Below are 22,464 nucleotides of genomic sequence, written 5' to 3'. Positions count from 1 at the left end.
CCGAACAGCTCCATCAGTATGTTTATGTGCTGAACAAGCATAGGGCAAAGAATGCTTACTGGTAACACACAAATTCAGAATCAGGAATGATGGCAATGCCAAACAAGCCATTGACTGTTCACCTGAGTAACCAAGGTAGTGATAGCTTACCTTTCTGATGGTTCAATGCGCACATAATTGTTTTATGCATAAAATTATTAAAAATTCTATCCTGGGCCCAAAATATTGATGCAATTACAAAGAAAGCACAAGAGCGACCATATTTCATTAGGTGTTTAAGAAGATTTGGTATGTTACTTGCAAATTTATACAGATGTACCATGAAAAAAGTTGGACTTCACCTAAACGCTAAAAAGACAGAGTACATGGCGTTCAACTACGACAAAGGTACTCTCAAGACCATAAAGAATGATACCATTAAGAAAGTCTTAGACTTCAAGTACCTCGGGTTAAGAATGATGAGTTCAGAGAAGGACATAAAGATACGGAAGGCGCTGGCGTGGAGGGCTATGAACAACATGAAAGAAATCTGGAGGTCGAACCTGAACAGAGGGCTCAAAAAGAGGATCTTCACAGCAGTCAGATTCCATTCTCACGTGGACACTCACCAAGACCATGAGAAAGTCACTAGATGGTTGCTATACACGAATGCTCCAGATGGCTCTTGACATGAGTTGGCAACAGCACATGATGAATGTCGAGCTCTATGATGACCTACCAATGTTCACTACTAAAATCGAGGCAAGTAGACTGCAACTAGCAGGGCACTGTATACGCCACCCTGGGCTACCTGCCAGCCTAGTCCTCACATGGGAGCCCAAGCATGGGAGGATGAACCCTGGGTGCCCTCCTAAGACTATGGTCAACACGCTCCTAGAAGATAGCGGTGCGACTAAAGTAGATGAACTGAACACACTGATGAGGGAGAGGGATGAGTGGAGAGTCCATCATCGTGTCCGACGCCTGCCCCCGAGGCCTGAGCCGACGTAGTCATAGTAGTACCATGCAGAATACTTTAACTGGTTGTATCACTGTCTGTTATGCAGGGGCCACTGGACAGGATGGAAAAAAGCTGCAGAAAGTTCCAAACTCAGCCACTTCCATCATGATCATTACCTTCAAAAACCATAAAAAGGCAGCATCCATCATTAAGGACCCTCATCATCCTGGACATGCCCTCTTCTTATCGCTACCATCGATACAGGTGTGTGAAGATACACACTCAGCATTTTATGAAGAGCTTTTCCCTCTCCACCAGATTTCTGAATAGACAATGGACCCATGTACACTATCTCACTATATTTATCTGTGTTATTCCCAGCATCACTAATAAACATCGATAAGTCAGGCACACATTGTTAAAGAAATAAAATGCTTCAAAGAAAGTAGACTGGTCTCTTCAGGCAAATCCCATAGCAGTTCACAGAAGTGACTGAAGTCCAAGAAGAACTGGTGGCTCAGCAGATTGAAATAAACACATAATCACTCCCGTCTTCTTCAAGCACAGATTTGAGAATGACTAAGTTGGTATTTAGCATACTTCAATAACATTGTCACTTAGATAAAAGTAATGTATTTGACCGCAGTGTTGAAAACGAATTTTTAAATTTGGAATTAGATGTCTTTGAATTAATATTTAATGAACTATTGTTCACTGCTACTTTTTCAAAAGCAATTAGGGATAGGCACTGCCAGTGGTGTATACATTAGCAGTTTGAATATGGAAAATGTCTAACATTAAACATGGATTCGACATTCTTAGTACCCAATAAGAGAGATGGCAATGCTGGAGGAACTCAGCAGGTCTTCTCCTATCATTTCGCATTTTCCCCTCCCCCCACTACTTTCAAATCTCTTACTATCTTTCCTTTTGGTTAGTGCTGACGAAGGGTCTCGGCCCGAAACATCGACAGTGCTTCTCCCATAGATGCTGCCTGGCCTGCTGTGTTCCACCAGCATTTTGTATGTGTTGTTGTTTGAATTTACAGCATCTGCAGATTTCCTCATGAGTGTTATCACACATTCTGGTATCAACATACGCTCAGTAGCCACTTAATAGGTATCTCCTGTACTTAATAGAGTGACCTTCTATTGCTGTAGCCCATCTACTTCAAGGTTCGACATGGTGTACAAACCGCTATGCTCTTCTGCACACCACTGTTGTAACACCTAGTTAGTTGAATTACGGTCACCTTCCTGTCAGCTTGAGCCAGTCTTGTCATTCTCCTCTAACCCCTCTCATTAACATGGCATTGTCGCCCACAGAACTGCCATGCACTAGCTGTTTTTTTTTTTGTTTTTCCCCATCATTCTCTGTAAACTCTGGAGAATGTAGTGTGTGAAAATCCCAGACAATCAGCAGCTTCTGAGATAATCAAACCACCCTATCTGGCACCAACTGGTTCATCTGTGACTTTGGTCAAACTCACATTTCTTCCCCATTCTGATATTTAGTTTGTATAACAGCTGTTATACAGCTGTATAACCACGTCTGCTTTTATGTATTGAGTTGCGGCCACATGATTGGCTGATTAGATATTTGCAGTAATGAGGTGTAAAGGTGTATCTAATAAAGTGGCCACTGTATGTAGCATGCTGCAATGTTCAGTAAAACAACAGAAGCAGCAGCAACAAGATAATGAGCAGCAAAAGAAGCCCCTTTTTCTCTCTCTCTCGCACACACACACAAACAAACAAACCCCAGGACAAGCCATGTCCTGACCTCCCATCCCACCCTAGATTCTCAGACTCGTAGATATCTGGCCTCCAACTTTGGACTTTGCCCCAGGACAAGCCGAACTTGGGTTTGACTTCTGGGCTTAGACCCCATGACTTGCTGATTGTGGGCCTGACTTTCAGGCCTCAGCTTCAGAACTCACATAGACCTCCAACCCAGTAGCCTGGGCCCTCATTCTTCCTTCAGGCCTCTACCTTCTGCCTTCGACACTCAGGTTTCTAACTCCAGACTCACTGTGGTTGGAATTTTGGCCTCTGTGTTTGCCCTCCAGTTCCGTACTCACATGGACTCCGACTCCAGTAACTTGGGGGAGGTCGGTCCACCAGCACACGACTCACCAACATGGGGATCACTGGTCTCCTCAGTGCATGTCGACCTGACCTTCGAAGCATCGACATTCAACCACGGAACAATTCCAGCTAGTCTCCAACTCCTGACAGACTCCTCATTTACTACCCCTGACCTCCAACACCACCTCATCCCTGCCCATAAACCTGATCCTTGATGTAAGTCTGAGCCATGATATTGATGGGCATCACAGCTTGGAGCCATCTTAACCAGAATGATGAGAAACTACCGGGAATGAGTTGACTTCAGAGGTATTGAGTTTAAGGTGAGAAGTAGGAAATGAGGTCTGAGTAGTATTTATCTGTGGTACTTGTGATGTAGAAGTATTGGTCTGAGCACTTAGTGGAGAAAGCAAAGTGTCAGGAATGGACAGGAGGAGGAGTATAGGAAACTGATACAGGACTTTGTGATATGGTGCAACTCAAACTACCTGCGTCTCAATGTCACCAAGACCAAGGAGATGGTGGTGGACTTTAGGAGATCTAGGCCTCATATGGAGCCAGTGATCATTAATGGAGAATGTGTGGAGCAGGTTAAGACCTACAAGTATCTGGGAGTACAGTTGGACGAGAAGCTAGACTGGACTGCCAACACAGATGCCTTGTGCAGGAAGGCACAGAGTCGACTGTACTTCCTTAGAAGGTTGGCGTCATTCAATGTCTGCAGTGAGATGCTGATGATGTTCTATAGGTCAGTTGTTGAGAGCGCCCTCTTCTTTGTGGTGGCGTGTTGGGGAGGAAGCATTAAGAAGAAGGACGCCTCACGTCTTAATAAGCTGATAAGGAAGGCGGGCTCTGTAGTGGGCAAAGTACTGGAGAGTTTAACATCGGTAGCTGAGCGAAGGGCGCTGAGTAGGCTACGGTCAATTATGGAAAACCCTGAACATCCTCTACATAGCACCATCCAGAGACAGAGAAGCAGTTTCAGCGACAGGTTACTGTCGATGCAATGCTCCTCAGACAGGATGAAGAGGTCAATACTCCCCAATGCCATTAGGCTTTACAATTCAACTGCCAGGACTTAAGAACTTTTTTTTCTTTTTAAAGCTATTATTAATGCTTTTGAATTAGTGATTTAGATGCATATCATATTATTACTGAGTTAAGTATTGTATGTAATGAGTTTTTGCTACAACAAGTGTATGGGACATTGGAAAAAATGTTGAATTTCCCCATGGGGATGAATAAAGTATCTATCTATCTATCTATCTATCTATAACCGGGATTACTGTAGGTGAGAAAAATATTAGCATGAAAGTTGAAGAGACCATTTCAATGGTGTGCAATTCTATAACCTGGTCACCAAGGCACAACACGGTACAACCAAGGGCAGGTAAATAGGATTATATGGGATTGAAATGGCTGTGAATTATCTTAAAAATAAGATTGCTGACAACCATGATAATTTGACCTAAGAGGAACTTTGAATCACAGATCCACACAGTCACCATGAGCATACCATTTTAAAACCATAAAACCATTTAAATTCCAATCCCCATTCCCATTTCAACATGACAATCAATGGCCTCCTCTACTGCCACAATGTGGTGACTCAGGTTGGGTGAGCAAAACCTCATATTCGTAGCCTCCAACCTCAATGCATGAACATTGATTCCTCCATCTTCTGGTCATATTTTTTTCCCCCACACTCTTCCATCTTCTTCAATTCTTCACTTACAGATTCTCCTATCAGATTCCTTCTTTCCCAGTCTTTTACCTTTTCCAGCCATCACCTCCCAGCTTCTTACTTCATCACCCCTCCCTAACCCACCTCACTTCATCTATCACTTTCTAGCTTGTACTCATTACATAATCAGAAACATCACCCACTCTGGATATTCTCTCTTCGGGCAGAAGGCACAAAATCCTGAAAGCATGCATCAGCAGGTTCAAGGACACCTTCTATCCCACTGTTATCAGACTCTTGAATAATAAGATGGACTCCTGGCCTCTCAGTCTAGCTCATTAAGACTTTATGCTTTGTTGTTTACCTGCACTGCACTTTGTAGCTTTTACAGTTTACTCTGCTTTGTTATTGATATCGTTTTACCTGGTTCTGCCTTACTGTACCCTGTATTGATTTGATCTGCTTGAACACTATACAAGACAAGCTTTTCTCTTTATCTTGGTTTATGTGGCTATATTAAAGCGATGCTGATCTAGAGGTAATAAGGTTTAGATGTGTCATTCAGTGATGTTACAGAGGAAGCAGTAGGCTCCTGGTGACTTTGAGGAGCGTGATACGAGTTTTTATTCAGTCAAACCAAACATCGTGATTATCAATAATCTTATTCTTCTTCAGGAAGAAGGTTAAAGCTGGATAGTAGTGGAGGAATAGAACTTGTGGTGGGAACCGATAGTAATAATTTCACTGCATCCATTATTCAACTAAATCTTCCATGTTGCACATGTTGAAACTGACAGTGGTGGGAAAAGTGCGAGTGAACAAACTATGTAAATTTTGAATTTAATAAGCAATTATCTTAAGTAACACAAGAAATTTTTTTATTCCAAATTATTGATTCATGCACAAATACAGACACACAGACGTTAACTAAAGTCAGGATAAGAGCTTTGCAAAACATAATTTTCAGAATTGACAAGCTATAGAGATCCAGGTAATTTTAATGTTTAGTTATATATTCACAAACTTTAAGATTTATGTTTCATGGACAAATAGATAGATAGAGGAGTATTCAAGTGGAAGAGCAGTGTTTGTGTAGTCTACTTGTAGACACTGCATAGAGCTTTAAATTAAGCTTAGAAACTTGTGCATCATTCAGTTCTCAACTATCAAATTTAAAGTTTTATAACTAGTTTGGTGTTCTAATCAAAATTTTCAGCCACTTTGGCTTCATAAATTCATTGTCTTCAAAGTTTCAAGATCTTCAGATTGCTGCCTTACCTCTATACAACAGATAGACTAAGTTAAAACATTTTTGCAGAGTTTTTGAAAAATGTATATCTCATATATTTTTAAAAAACTGACCAAGAAGGTCCAGCTCATCCTAAATATTCTGGTTCTTGCTTCTCTACTGAAAACTTGAGCTACGTCCAATAATGTGATAACTCGATCAAATTTTCAGCAACACTTAAGTAATTGTCTTCTGTGCCTGTCACAAGCTTGACCAATCACTTCTGGGTTTAATCACGTATTCATACACTTCCATAGCTTGAGCAAGATAGTTGTCACCTTGATATCCTGCTTATAACTAAGGTGAAGTTAAGTCTTATCCAAGGCAATTTCCTCAGTCTTAGAAACACTAACCATCTTCCCATCTCCATCCCACCATCACTAACTTCACTCTTATATCACTAAAGATCATTTTTATTTCTGCCCATCATTTCCCCACTTCTTTGCCTTTGACACCAAATTCCTTTGGAGTTTGTCCAAATCTTTTTCCACAATTGAGCAGGTTCTCCAGAATTTCCTCCTCAAACTACCCCATCATTTCACCCATCTTGTGAGAAAAAGCATTCTTCGGCCAAGCATTTGTCCACCCCTCCTTGTCTCTCTTATTAGCATCATAATACTTCACACCATAAGGAAAAAATAACTTCAAATTATGTGATATTTTGCACTTTTCATAAATAAATATTAGCTAATAATATGAAACTGACTACTAAAAATTGACTAAAAGGTATGTCAAATTCAAATGACATGACACAATTACTCTTATGAAATTTTACCAATTATCTCAAAAGAGCTGTTACAAAAAAGCATATAATTTTTAACCTAATGGTTGAGTAGATCACTTCAATAGAATCTCTTTCATTGAAGTTTGCTGTTTAGAAAATATCCCTACTAGGAGCCTTTTATAAACCATCCCTGTTTCAGCAGTACATGATGGGTTTAAACTTTTCTTATAATTTTTACGTCTTTCTACCATGTATAAACAAAAAGTAGTTTTCCTATGAAATAAAAGACAAAAGTATCATGTGGTATGTTTTAACCTCTTTCATTTCTGTGAATTGCTTATGTTCCTTTTTTGATTCTGAACATAAAATTTGAAAATACTATGAGTATATTAGAATATTCATTGAGAAAACTTTGATTAAAATAACACCTCAAACAGAAATTATATGATCTAGCTTTCAGCTTTCTTTATTCCTGCTACTTCACTGTCCAATTAATAATATAAATAAATAAAGATCAGGACCAGCATGCAATTGTAGCTTTACTGAGAAAAGCATGATTCTCCCAACTTCAGCTCTTTCATATGCAGCTGATTTTAAAATATATTTATAGTTACAGTGCCAATGAGTCACGGATATACAAATTTATTCCACCAGAAGAATTATTAAAACATGTCCTGCTCTCTCTGCATTAACTGAGGCTTCTCTAGGACTGAATGCAGAAGGAAATTAGTTCCTGTTCTTTAATGCACTATGCAAATGATATACTAAATAATGACTAAAGTGCATTCGGTCATCAGTGCCCCACCCCCCAAAAAAGGCACACCTTTTTTCCTCTCTATACACGTCCCAATCACCTGGAAGTGAAAATGCTGATTATAAAACAGATTTTATTGCCACCCAGGAACACCATTGTCATCATTATCCTATAAAAGATCCATTGAACAATGGACAAAAACAATAGTACTTTTCTGAAATATCTTCCCAAGAAATATATTCATTAAATAGTGTAAGTCTAATAAATCATTAGACATTATTAGTTCCAGTGGATTCCAGTTAATTGAGACACATCAGGACCAGCACATTTTGGCCCAATTAAATAGCTGCCCCAATTATCTGAAGTTCCATGGAAATAGTTTAAAAGGTATTAAAATAAAATCAAACCACTGTTTTTCTGATTAACATGTATTTTTAAATCGAATATAGAATTAGAATATTATCAAAACTACTACAGTACTACTGACTGACTGACAAAGGGTCTCGGCTTGAAACGTCGACTCTACTTCTTCCAATAGATGCTGCTTGGCTTGCTGTGTTCCACCAGCATTTTGTGTGTGTTGTCTGAATTTCCAGCATCTGCAGATTTCCTCATGTTGGCGTTTTTAAATTCACTACAAAACTATGTTGTAATTCCTAATAGTTATCAACGGAGGAATCCATTCATTGTTCATTTTTGATTGACTGTAAATGAACAAACTCAGCACACACGCTCCGTGCAGTTAGTGGACTACCTTAATAAGTGCTTTTGATGGTTGCACCCTCCAAATCTTCATTTTAATTGTAACAGTCAAGATGACTGTTGATATCATCAGATTCTTCATAGTTTCAGACGAAGTAGCGAAATCATTTCATTTTCAGTCCCGGCCATTTCTAGCATCTCCAAGCCTGGATGCTTGAAACTGCAGTGAGCAAAACAGTTCTGAATTGTCTTAAAGTTCATTACTCACTAACTAATAGTGACAAAAATCACTGCTTTTTGAACACAAATATGCAAGTGATGCAATTTAGAACTGTTCACTAAGCAGAATGGCATGTCTCATGGCCACACAACAAGTGTGTGACTGACACTAGTGAGAAACTGTTCAACTGTCTCCTGCTCCATTTAAGTGGCATAGTGTCCCAAATACATGAAAGGAGTCTCTGTTATATTCTCAGTTTTTGTTCTTTAAGAAATATCCCAAATAAACGGCTGTCCCAATTAACGATAGCCCAATTAACTGGAATCCACTGCATTTCTTTTACTTAAAATGACTATACATAATCGATGTAACCAGATGAATGAATCTGTTAGCCAATGAATGTAGCCCAAAATGTATAAACATTACCTCTCATTTTGAAGCACAAATCATACAACATAAATGGTATTTACCTGTAATACAATAAGTCTTGTCGTAATTACAATCAGGGCAAAGTTGGACAAGGTACCTCACTACATGGTTTACATCCGCACATCTGACTACTTTCTGCCAGCAGAAGTGCACATGATGAGGTTACCATTTATGCAACACCTATGTCCAAACTTTTGTCATAAATTAGAGCTCAAAATTGCAACTTACAACTATAATGCAACAGTCTCAGTCACAAAACCAAAGCACATATTGATGTGTTGCTTTTTCACATTTTAGAATGTGACTTCAGCAAACAGCCTATTCACAAGGAGTCTTCAATGGCACCACATCCTACCTGGGCATCTCCAGATGAAAATGTATTCACGGGTCAGATTTTATGTCATAAAATGCTGCAGGAAGACTTTGGCCATGCACTCTTCTATAATTTGCTCTTTTTGTGAATGTTAATGTCACATTTATTCTCAACTTTCTCAGCTCGATATCTTTCCAAGCCACCACAACAAATCTCTATCATGTCTCCTGAATATGCTGTTCATCACAAAATCAAGGAGACCACACAGGCACCACAATCACAGGAAACTGATTTCAGCAACAAAAATGTGAAATCTAGACACTGGGATTTGCCACCATCTCTGGCTTCCCACTTCTGTAAGCGGAAACTCCCATTGAGTACCCAGATCTTTTCATCAACAGGAAAGGTTTCTAACTCCTTCGTGTACAGGTGATTGTGTATTATCATAAGAACTTCAAGATAACTGACAAGTCTCCTGGAGAGAACATGTCACTTTTCTCCTCCGGAAGCCCATGTTGGTAGGCATTTTCAGAAGCCAGTACTTACAGTAAGGAAGGGTCCCATGAGTAAAGATCTGTCCTCTAATTCTCAAATCACAGCAAATTAACTCTGACACAATGAGAGCCATCAGCTCCAAAATCGTTACGGAAAATTCCATTGCCGATTCGTCCAGGAGCACCCTGCCATTAACACCAACCAGTGGGAAAAATTCATCATGTTATCCTGTATGCTGCATAACTTAGCCAATAGCAGCTGGCTCCACATGAAGCGCAGCCACAAGATTTGAAACCAAGATCTTATAGAGCACATTATATTACTGGTTCTGCTTTCTCTTCATTTGATTTACAAGTGACATTGACATACATTGTTCATTAAACCATTATGAAATTTGGAAATATGCTTCCACATCATTTCTGAACGCTTGTTCGCCATTAGTTAATTAAACTAATCCTTTCCTGTTCCATTTCAACCCTACATCTTTTGATAACCACAGAATTTGAGTACGGATTCTGCAGTTTCCTGAGCTATTTAAAGGAATGACAGAAGGTGGAGAACTGCTTCCACAAAATATGAAACATGGGATTTTGGTGATGGGAGAACTTGGTATATTCAGAGGAGGAAGTGTTGTTCTCTTTGCGTTTCTGCTGTGCAAGTCAATGTTATAAATGTGGGAAATGCAAAATTGTGGGATTCTAGGAAGTTTCCTACATCTTGTGGAAACATGAACGTTCAAAGTTTTGTTGGCTAGAGTACCTCAAGCCTCTGTTTTCACAGTGCAATAGCTGATATCACTGTCCTCCGTCTGTGAGGCTGAATGTTTTGTGGCTCATACTTTTCAAAAGGATGTGACCACGTAGGTCAAAGAGCAAGCAGAGTGGGACTGAGTGACGATCAGACCAACGACGGTTACCAAGTATCTTGGAAGATGATACAAGGTCATTTTATCTGCTTATAACTCTTCATTTTTGAATATTAATTAGGGATGAGATGGGGCTCCTCAGCCCATCTAGTCTGTGGCAATCTGGTAGTCTGCCTAGTCCCACTGACCTGCACCTGGATAACCTCCATACCTCTCCCATCCAAGTATTAATCCAAAATTCTCTTACATTGTAATCGAATCCATAGGCACCAACCTCTGAGTGAAGAAATTCCCCCTTTTATTTGTATTAAAACAGTGATTGATATCTAGAATTTATACTGTACCAGAGGAGTTGGTGGAATCAGATGCAATCATTATATTTAATAGATATTTATAGACATTTAAATAGGCAAGGCATAAAAGGAAATGGAGCTAAATCAGACAAATGTGATTAGTGTAGTGTAAGTGTGCAAAAATGGATGCAATGGGATGCAGGGTCCATTTCTGTGCTATACAACTCCATGACTACCAATCTATGGCAAAGCAAATGGGGAAAATTATGACAAATATTGAGAGGTGACAATAATCAATTTGGGCCTAAAGTGGGCAGAAATGCTTTAAGCAGTGCATATACGAAAAGTCTTGCAGGTCCATGAATGCAGAAAGTAATCAATAAGTTGACTGGAGAGCAGGATTAAATGTAAAAGTTTTATAACAACTATGCAAAGTCCTTTGGGAAATAAAGATGCTTAAAAATAATAATCTATCTGTAGCACAGATATATACTGCATACTAGAGCCAAAGATTTATACTCGGCCTCTGCAAATTATTCCATAACTGATTTGAGGTAATATACAATGCACAATTAAGAGATAAAGGACAATTTTTAATGTAACATTGCCTTGGGACAGATTTGCCTTCGATGGAGTGTAGTATAGATTTAACAGAATGAGACTTAGACTGGGTTAAATTATGAGAAAAGGTGGCACAAAATACTGCAGTATTCCCTAAATTATTCCTTTGAAACTTCAAAGAGATTATGGGGAAATGGTAACGTGGGCCAAGAGAAACTGCAATTATCTAACACTTGGGGTGATAAAGTGCAAAAATTAGAGCTAATCCTTGCAGGATGGAAGTCAGGAGTTATGCTTCCAAGTAAAGGTTAGTGCAAGTTTGATTCTCTCTTCCTAAAACAGCAATAAGTATTACATTAATTTTTAATGTAAACACAACATCATTAAGCCTTGAAATTCTGATGGGTAGCAGAGTTCTTTTCAATGTTCTATGTCTGATTTTTTTTTTTTACCCAGCACAGATTATGTTTGATCCACTAGTGGTTCGACTTTAGATATTTGATTCAACATTTTCAATGGGATGGCATTGTTACTTGGGAATCACTCCTTTTGCCTGGAGCCATAGACTATGTTGCTCTGAAAGAGTTATTATTAAGCATATCCAAAAAATAGAGGCCCCACTCAAGTAAACCCTGTTCCTCGACTCATACGCTTCAGAGCACCACGAACCTGACCCCCACCTACCCCAACCACCCCTTTCCCAATCTCTGAGTTAGGCCAAATTTCCAGATCATCTGATTGAGGGGTAGGTATCATCCCCTGTCTCATAATTTAATGCTATGCAACAGTCATATCAAATACCTTTCAGAGGACAGAATAACTTCTGGGCCATAAAATTCAAATAACCAAAAGTACTAAGATATTTGGGGAAAACACAGCTACATCAGCCATGATCTCACAGAACAATTATAAGGACCTAAAATGGTCTTATCATTAATTTCATTCCAAAGCCTGAATCTCAGTCTAGAGTATGAGACACTGCAGCACTCTCTTGTACTTCAATCAAACTTCAGCCTGTGTGCCTAAAATGCTTCTACCTACACTAGCTCAAAAATGATAGTGTTTCCTATTAATCAATGGGTAACACATACAGAACATTATGTGAAAATGATTGTATAAACAGAGAAATCACATTAGGCCCTGCAATTTATACATGTTTTTATTGTTTTTTTCCCATTTTAAGACATACGTGGGCACTTAGGTAGCAACCAGTCCAAATTGCTATCAGTTTTTTTTTAAGTTAAGTAGAATTGTGGAGCCATTTACAATTTAAATTGTAGTACTGTAATATTGCTTGTGAACAATAACTGTTGCCTTAAGACAGTCACCCCTTTTAAGTATAATGTCATATTCTCTAGGCTGCAACATTTATAGACAGCTGCAAAAACACTCTATAATGAACTCTTACATAAACCACAGACATTTTTAGTTCGTCTTACATTGCCCCTGCAACAAACTTCATTAAAGATTACAAATACACACATTTAAATAGACTAGTACATTGTAGCCAATAGAATTAAACTAATAAACATAAAATGTTTACTTTAAAGCATAAAATGATCTAAATCAAGACAAATCTACAAAAATTTAACAATTGATACTACAAAAACTTAAATAAATTTACCATTTTGTTAACATTTGAGGTGAGAAAACTCACACTTTGTAATTATACACCACATGCAAAATAATGGCATTGTAGGCAATATTTGAAAACAGCTTTAAGAGGCAAACACAAATATGTTTTAAAATCAGAACTAAGTAGTCTTGATGAATGCCAAAACCTTTAAAACACTGGAATTTTGTTCTACACTGTACTTCCGAGAGCTTGTTTAAACAGTGCATTAAAAAATCCTTCTGAATGATTGTTTATTGGAGCTGAGAAAAGACACCTCCATGGAAGCACTGCTTGGAGCTGCTGTTAAATTGCCCAGTACAGTTATCTCTCTCGGTTTCATTTCCCGTTTTTGGAAAATTTCCACTTGAGGTAATGCTATTGGAATGTAGCAAAGTTGAGAGCTTAGAGGTAGAACAGCAAAAATGTCGTTGATGCAGACTGCTTACTAAGGTTATTCACAAGCAGAGAACATTATTTAAAAATCTAAAATTAGAAATAACAAAGAAATATAGTTTTTTTCCAGATTGGAAGGTAATGTGCACTGAATAAATTACCAATAAATTATCACAGGGTTTAAAAGAAAACTAGAATTCATCTCAGGCATATAGACAGAATGGAAAAAAGCCTACACGTGATTAAGTAGATAGGAAAGAATTAAATACTGCATTTTTTTTTTTAAAAGGCTGGATTAGATGTATTTTTTTTTAAATCTCCAGTTACTTAAGGAATTTTAATGTCAAATCATGAAATAAACCACTACTCTAATACAGTCAAATTTTTGCTAAATCATGAATGATGAAAGAAAAATTGTATTGGAAGGCAAAAAATGTATAATATTTATGAACTGATTTTCATATTCTTAGTTTTTCAATCAAGAATCTTTGACTCTTACTTTCATAAAGATTTTCTTACTAATCACCTATTAACATATGTTATTAGCTGTGGAAATAAAAATCCTCCTGATTAGCACGGTGCCAACTACAGTCTTAAAGTGAGATACTATAGCGCCACATACTGTCATGGAAATAACTTATAATTGAACTTCAAATTTGCTAACACCACTGTATCCACATTCTTTGACAACTGCAATCTAAATCATGACATTCAGTTATTCAACAATGTCAATATTCTAAAGTAACGGCAAAGATCTTTATGCAAGTGTTCAGCCTGCTACAAAACATCAGCCTTTGCACATTTGATTGCATCAATATTAAAAGCTACATTCCAGTTTATATTAAGCATGATTCAAGGGAAGTTTAGTTTCATGAATGGCTTGATGCCTTATTTTATAGCTTAACTTTAAAAAATGTTTCATTTTCAGTTTTTATTGAAACAATACATATATAATAATTTTCTTCCAAAGCACTAGGTCCTGTTTAGCACTATATCATACAGGCTGTCAGAACCCAGGTTCCTTAATGAATTTCCTGATCATAGCCATGCTGACAATTGGGATGCTTAGCTAATTTCATTATCTTTTTGAGCTAGAAAGAGGAAAGATTCACCATAGTACACAACAAAGACCATCAACAATTTATTCCCACTAAAGGCAGTTTGTTTGGAGACAAGGAAGAACAAAATTTGCCCCTGCTGTTATACTGTCAATACTGAAATAGTTTTCTCATACAGATAGACATAGAAACATAGAAAATAGGTGCAGGAGTAGGCCATTCGACCCTTCAAGCCTGCACCACCATTCAGTATAATCATGGCTGATCATCCAACTAAGAACCCTGCACCCGCTTTCTCTCCATACCCCCGATCCCTTTAGCCACAAGGGCCATATCTAACTTCCTCTTAAATATAACCAATGAACCGGCCTCAACTGTTTCCTGTGGCAGAGAATTCCAGATTCACCACTCTCTGTGTGAAGAAGTTTTTCCTCATCTCAGTCCTAAAAGGCTTCCCCTTTATCCTTAAACTGCGACCCCTCGTTCTGGACTTCCCCAACATCGGAAACAATCTTCCTGCATCTAGCTTGTCAAATCCCTTTAGAATTTTATACGTTTCAATAAGATCCCCCCTCAATCTTCTAAATTCCAGTGAGTATAAGCCTAGTCAATCCAGTCTTTCTTCATATGAAAGTCCTGCCATCCCAGGAATCAATCTGGTGAACCTTTTTTGTACTCCCTCTATGGCAAGAATGTCTTTCCTCAGATTAGGGGACAAAAACTGCACACAATACTCTAGGTGCGGTCTCACCAAGGCCTTGGTAGAAAGGCCAACTGTGGTTCAACTGCAGTAGAACCCTGCTCCTGTACTCAAATCCTTTTGCTATGAATGCCAACATACCATTTGCCTTTTTCACCGCCTGCTGTACCTGCACGCCCACCTTCAATGACTGGTGTACAATGACACCCAGGTCTCGTTGCATCTCCCCTTTTCCTAATCCACCACCGTTCAGATAATAATCTGTTTTCCGGTTCTTGCAACCAAAGTGCATAACCTCACATTTATCCACATTAAATTGCATCTGCCATGAATTTGCCCACTCACCTAACCTATCCAAGTCACCCTGCATCCTCTTAGCATCCTCTTCACAGCTAACACCGCCGCCTAGCTTTGTGTCATCCGCAAGCTTGGAAATGCTGCATTTAATTCCCTCGTCTAAATCATTAATATATATTGTAAACAACTGGGGTCCCAGCACTGAGCCTTACGGTACCTCACTAGTCACTGCCTGCCATTCTGAAAAGGTCCCGTTTACTCCCACTCTTTGCTTCCTGTCTGCCAACCAATTCTCTATCCACATCAATACCATACCCCCAATACCGTGTGCTTTAAGTTTGCACACTAATCTCCTGTGTGGGACCTTGTCCAAGCTCACTTATAGCATCGGGCACAATGGAATGCAATTGACAGCCAGTAAACCATACAGGAGACAGTAAATTCATCCATATATTTTGTACCAAAAAAAGGCAAAAATAAAATGGCTAAAGCTGGGAATGTTTAAATTTTTTAAATAACCCTCTTTTCCAGATTACTTCACATAGAATATTAGTATACACAGCATGTTATTTAATAAAAAATTGGAATTACTTAGAGATTCTGCACATCATACAATTTGCATCGCTGCAATAAGTACTTCTTGCCCAGAAATGCAGATCAACATTTCCACCACCTCATCCAGAATTTGGTGTTCAGGTTACTGGTCAAAGTAACAGGCATTGCATTGCTGAGTTGCCTGCCACCAAAACAATATTTTCCTTTTTCATCATTGAACGCGGAAAGAGTCTGTTCAATCCAATATGTCTTGGAAGACTATTTGAAAGGCTGGTACATTCCAGATACTTGTAACTTACAATATTAAACCACCTTGCATCACACCCGTTACCTTCTACTGGCAAATTACCTCATATCTAATTACTAATTCTCCTATTGGTAGAAAAAGTTTCTCTATCAAAACCTTGGTAATTATCAATATTTCTATTAAATTACCCCATTCTCAGCACCAAAATCGCATTCTAATCTGCAGCCATCTTGGTTACTGGTAAAAAAAACGTAGCTTAAGTCTGGAAGTCAAAGGTCAAAGACCAGTCAGTGAGTTGGGGGGTAGAGCCCAAAGGTCAAAGCCCCCAGATCAGTTCGTCCGGAGGTTAAGGGCTCACTTTCTAGGAGTCTACGAGTCCAGAGTCAAGCACTGGAAATCAGAGGTAGCCTATTTGTGTGGGAAAATAGGGAAGTGGCTGGTTTTGCTGCTGTTGTTTGGTTGAACATTGTGGGTGCTGGAATCTGTGGTGATGCTTGTAGGCTGCCCTCAACACAGTACAAGGTGTATTGGTTGTTAATGGAAGTGCCACATTTCACTGTAATGTCTTGAGGTACTGTACATATGATAAATAAATCTGCGGTACCTAAAATTATTTGCAAAGGTTTAATATATATTTGATACTCATCTCTAAGTAAAACTAAAGTTCACATGCAGAGTTTTCAAAAATCACCTACTCTTTCCATGAGTTAAAAGAGACACTTAGTCAAAGTTTATTAATTTATTGAAATTGTTTTTTTTAAAAAACATTTTAAAAGGTACAGTAAATTCTAGAAGTCTCACTGGAATATGCAATTCTGATATATAGAAAGGAAAACAACTTTCTAACAATGGACTGTTTTAAGGTTAACCAACAACCAAACATTCTGACATCCAAATCTGACTGGGAACTTTCTGGCAAATGTTAAATTGCAATTATCAGCAAAATTGTAAATGAATGGCAACTTTGCCATACATTTCTTTTTGCAGTATTGTCTGAGGAATACTAAACATTAGTGATTAAAACTACTTGTAATTTGTATCCAATTCCAGTCTTCATTGCAAGAAAACTAGTTTTGAATATACAAAATGCTGACAGCTGAAATAATTTGCAATGAATACCTACATTAATACATCAATGTCCAGGACACAATTGCTTACGAAACCTACTTTTACAATTTCAAATGCACATGCTGACTCAATATTAGAGGCATATTAAAACTCACAGCAACATAAAGTGAGAATTACTTCATGCAAAATGCAGGAGAACATGCTGAAAAATTTTCAAGATAAAGTACAAACACAGTATCTTCCAAAAGCATTCTAAGTTGTACCAAGTGTAATACTTTCTGTAAATTGTTTCCTAAAATCATCATTTCAGCTCTACCTTGCTAGACTGTTAATTGCTCATCCTAATAATCCATTAAGGATTTTATTTACCTTCCTTATTTTCTCTCTCCTATTTTATTTAGTACGTTCAAAGCTACATTATCATTCCTTAGCCAACAAAGTAGTCCATCACCCCAGCTTCTTGAACTCATCATAAAAGAAATATAGACAAGTATTTCCACCCCCATGCAGAGTGCCATGACCAAATAGATAACTTGCAAAGGCAACAATGAAATGAACATTATAAGATGGCTAGCTTTTAGATTCTTAAAACATTCTTGAAATTCTTGAATTTCCCAAGATTTAATAGTAAACTTTGTCCTTTTTACTACATTCATCTCTAACATGTAAACACATGAAGCCTAAGATAATTTCTTCAATGACAGACCACCAAAATGCCTTCAAGCTACTGAACTCTGCCAGATTTCAAGAACTTACACAAGAAAGCAACTTATCTGTTAAACACCTACATTCAGTAGATTTGAAAATCAATTCATTTTTCTAGTATGTACTGATTCTGAAGGGCAAGATGCAGATTGAAAGGAGAAAGAGATTTAATGCATCAGAGCAGAGAAGGGTCTTTGGCATGAAATTTTAATTTTATTCCTCTTTCCACAGGTGCTACCTGACCCACTAAGAGCTTCCAGTAATTCCTGCTATTACTTTAGATTTCCAGCATCTGTAACCTTTTGACTTTTATTGAAGGTATAAAACTTTTGACAACTGCATGATCAAAGACTTAGATGTTCTGCATGGAAAAGTGTTCTTTGAAAGAAAATTGATTAACATAGGACCAACAGAAAATAAATGTCATTACCATTCTGGCATTGACAGATAGGTTTCTGCAAATAAAATCAGTCAACATTTACCAGGTTAATTACTGGAAGCAATCAATACTGCATCAAACTCAGTGTTTGCCATATGACGATTTGCAATCATTCAAGTTTGCTGATGGCATCTCTGTTGTAGGCCAAAACAAAGGTGATGAATCAGCATATAGGAGGGAGACTGAAAATCTGATTGAGTGGTGCCACAACAACAGCCTTTCACACAATGTCAGGAAGACAAAGGAGCTGACTATTGACTTCAGGAGGAAGAAGCCAGAAGGTCCATAAGCCAGTCCTTATGGGACAATCAGAGGTGAAGAAGATCAGCAAATTTAAATTCCTTGGTGTTATCATTTCGGAGGACCTGTTTAGGGACCAGCATGCAAGGGTAACTATGAAGAAACAGTGGCAGTACCTCTACCTCCTTAAGAGTTTGTGAAGATTTGGCATGAGATGTAAAACTTTGTCAAACTTCTATGGAATGAGTAATGGAGAGTATATTGAGTGGTTCTATCACAGCCTGCTATAAAAACATCAATGCCCTTGAATTAAAAATCCTAGAAAAAGTAGTGGATATGCCCTCCCTACTCTTGGGCACATCTACAAGAAACATTGCAGTAGGAAAGCAGCATCTATCATCAGGGATCCCCACCACCCAGGTCATGCTCTCTTCTTGTTGCTGCCCTCAGGAAGAAGATACAGGAGCCCTGGGACTCATACCACCAGGTTCAGGAGCAATTATTACCCCTCAACCATCAGGCTCTTGACCAAAAGAGATAATTTCTCTCAACTTCATTTACCCCATCATTGAAATGTTCCCACAACCTATGGACTCACTTTCAATGACTTTTTAATCATATTCTTAATATTTATTACTCATTTACTATTATTATTTCTTTCTGTTTGTATTTGCCATTTGGTTTACCATTTGTTTTTTTTTTGCACACTGATTGAACGCTCTAGTTGGTGTGGTCTTTCAATGACTGCATTATGGGTTTATTGAGTACGTCCACAAGAAAATGAATCTCAGGGTTGTAATTGAAGAACATCCTATGAATTACCACAACTCTGATTATGAATGAGAACTTAGCCCATGGAAAATTTCAAACACAAGCTTAGAAAGATGTGAAAATGTTTTTAAATGCAACAGATTATACCATAAAATATTTTCTAGTGCCTGCTCCAAGGAGCTGTCTTATAAGACAAGTAGTTTAAAAAGATGAACAAAAAGCAAGAACAAGGGGAGAGGAGAGATTATGGAAAGAAAGAAAAAGGGAATTTAGAGTAGAAGCACAGGCACTGGAATCAGTAATCTCACATTTATGTCATTTTTTCATTTCAGTATTAAACTGACTAATTATGGTGAGAATGTAGCACAAAGTCAAACTTAGTTTACCACTATAATTTATCTATTCGAATGCATCCTTATGAATCAAAACTTCTTGCCATGTAAAAACTTAATTTTACATATATAATAGGAAATAAACATATTTATGTTTATTTATATTTATGTTTTAAACATATATTGCTTGTTACACAACAAAAAACCACATTGTCCCTACTTAATGACTTATTGAGTCATCTCTCTCCAAATCTATATTACAACTGCCAAGACTTAGAAATCCTCAGGAAGACTTTGAGAGGCTGAATATAATAAACAAAGGGTTAAACACTTTAATAACAGATTTATAGTAAATCAAAACTAAACTGGGCTGAAGTCTACCAATAACAGTAACTAAAATACAATCAAAGAATACTGGATGGTTTATTGGGCTATGGACTCAATAATAACATGCTACATTGAATAAAATTACAATGTTTGCAGCAGCAAATCCAAAAAAGCAAAACAATTTAAGAGGTTCCTAAAGAAATATCAGCCTTGGAAATTCAGTACAGTAGTACTGATCGGGATTAAATCCATGGTGCCCGCTGTTAAAAGCTCTAACACGTTCATTTATGCCTCACCTTTGTTCTCATATTTTATAAAGCTCATCAATGCCAAGTAAACAAAAGTTGTGGTTCGGCTGTGCCAGTGCATGAAGGCCACGAATGTTTTTTTTAAAAAGCTAATTCGGTTAAAATTGAGATCTACGGTTACGTAGCTAATAAAGAGCATATAGAGTCCTGAAGGGCTGCAGTTAAAAAGAACTTGGAGCCAAAAAAAACTGTACTACCAGTTTATAGAGGAATGCAGTACATTAAAACGAAAGCAGCTCCGGTCAAAGCCCGGAATAAACTCTTAGAGCACAAACAGGTTTCATCGTGTCTTCGTGCACAGAATCAAATGAAGCAGGTTTAAAATCGCATTGCATTTCCACAACTTTGAGATTACGTACCGGGGGTGGGGGGTGGGGGAAAAGAGGAGAAGAACTTGAAAAGAGAAGGAACTATCATCACACCACTCACCAGCCACCCAGTACAAAGCAGTTTACACCATCTACTGATCTCTTCAATTTTGCCGGTGCTCTTTCAAAGATGGATTGATTCTACAATATGATAAATTCATGTACTGAATTCCTTGAAGAGATTGACTCCTTCAATCATCCCATATAAACCGGAAATTGATCATTTAAAACAAAAAAAATCAATTCATTAGACTGCTGCATGTTGCTAACCGCTAGTATTTCCCACAACTACTGTAAACCTCATAAGACACGCATCAGCCACATACAGAAGCTTCTCGAGATGGTATAACACATCCAGTATAGAGACCGTTATGATAGGTTAGACTAGGAGGAAAAATAACTTTAATTATACATTAATATTAAAAAAATCTCCCATTGATCAAAACTGCGTGCGATTGCATAAAATGTTGATGACGAGGAAGCAGAAATCTCAGCTTCGTAAATGAAACGGAATCATTGAGTAGCGAGGAGCAGTAGAGAGCGAGAGAGAGAGAAAAAACATTCACCGGAGAGTGAGATAGTAAAAGATCGGAAGCATCAGAAATTAGTTGCGCGGGATATGGTTTGTTCCAGTGTCAACAAATATACCCGTAGTCATTAACTTCCTTCTCTTACACATTCTTCTTAAACATAAATTGTAGTTCCACACAATATCGCAACCTACCTAGAAGTCGATGATGAAGAGTAACTAGTCTTTTCTAGTCACTGATGTCACATACCTTTAACTCTTTAGGGTCCACGGCTGTTGTAACAAATTGCAGGAGAGGCAGCAGGGAGAAGTAGAAAGTTGCAAAATCTAGACTTGTAATTCCCAGCTCAAACTCGGCATCGTCCTCCGTTGAGTTCGGGTCTCTCTCAGTCTTATTCCCATAGATCACGCCTCTGGTGATTTTTTTTTTAAACCACTTTTCCTCCTCGGGATTTCTTTTGCAAACGCAAATTATTCTCCAAACCAGCAGATCACCTCTTGTACACTTAATAAAGGAAAATCCTTTCGGGAAGAAAAAGGTTTTCTCTAGTGAAGAACTAAATGCCAGAAAATCGTTGCATCATTAACAACCGTTTCCCTTGTATGGCATCATGCGGCAATTTACAGGAACACAAATACTTAAACTGGCGAGTGCAGTAGTTCGAGATAGCCTTTCTCCATTATGCTGATGTAGTATCTAATTTCATATCTGATCAGCTGTAAGCCATTAGCATGATCAATTTCACCGATTGCGGTTAAAAACAGTACCAAGAGCTGACTTCGAACTGAAACTGCTGACAGCTGATAATATTCACAAGATAATACCAAGGATACGGAGGAAATGCTCTCATTTTAACATTCTCAGCAAACGGATAGAGCAGGAAGCGTAGGCAGAAAGAAGCATCTGTAACAGACAAGGGCTGATTCACTTGTGTTTTACTGCCCTTGACCACCAGGTGACTACACTCCTGTCTTTTTTTTAAGACACTGAGGGGTTTCTTGTAAGTCGACAACGTTAATATCCTTCAGCAGTCAGTACTCCGACTGGTCTTAATGCCCGTCGATTCTCAGTGTCGGCAATTAGGAATTAATGGCTGAAGTAGCATTTGGTCATAACGCTCGAGTTTGCATTATCGCATAAATATCGCGTACCGTAT

General features: G+C 38.1%; 1 protein-coding gene across 1 annotated transcript in view; it reads right to left on the bottom strand.

Annotated features, from left to right (window-relative positions):
* Positions 1-22,223, bottom strand: part of LOC140737864 (zeta-sarcoglycan) — a 920,455-nt gene extending 898,232 nt beyond the window's left edge. Inside the window, exon 1 of the mRNA XM_073064601.1 lies at positions 21,558-22,223. The gene's annotated coding sequence lies outside the window, so the exon portion shown is untranslated. The remainder of the gene's footprint in view (positions 1-21,557) is intronic.
* Positions 22,224-22,464: the final 241 nt, after the last annotated feature.

This window comes from Hemitrygon akajei, chromosome 13 (genome assembly GCF_048418815.1).
Source record: "Hemitrygon akajei chromosome 13, sHemAka1.3, whole genome shotgun sequence".
NCBI classification, from domain to species: domain Eukaryota; kingdom Metazoa; phylum Chordata; class Chondrichthyes; order Myliobatiformes; family Dasyatidae; genus Hemitrygon; species Hemitrygon akajei.
This window is presented reverse-complemented; position numbering and strand designations above follow the sequence as displayed.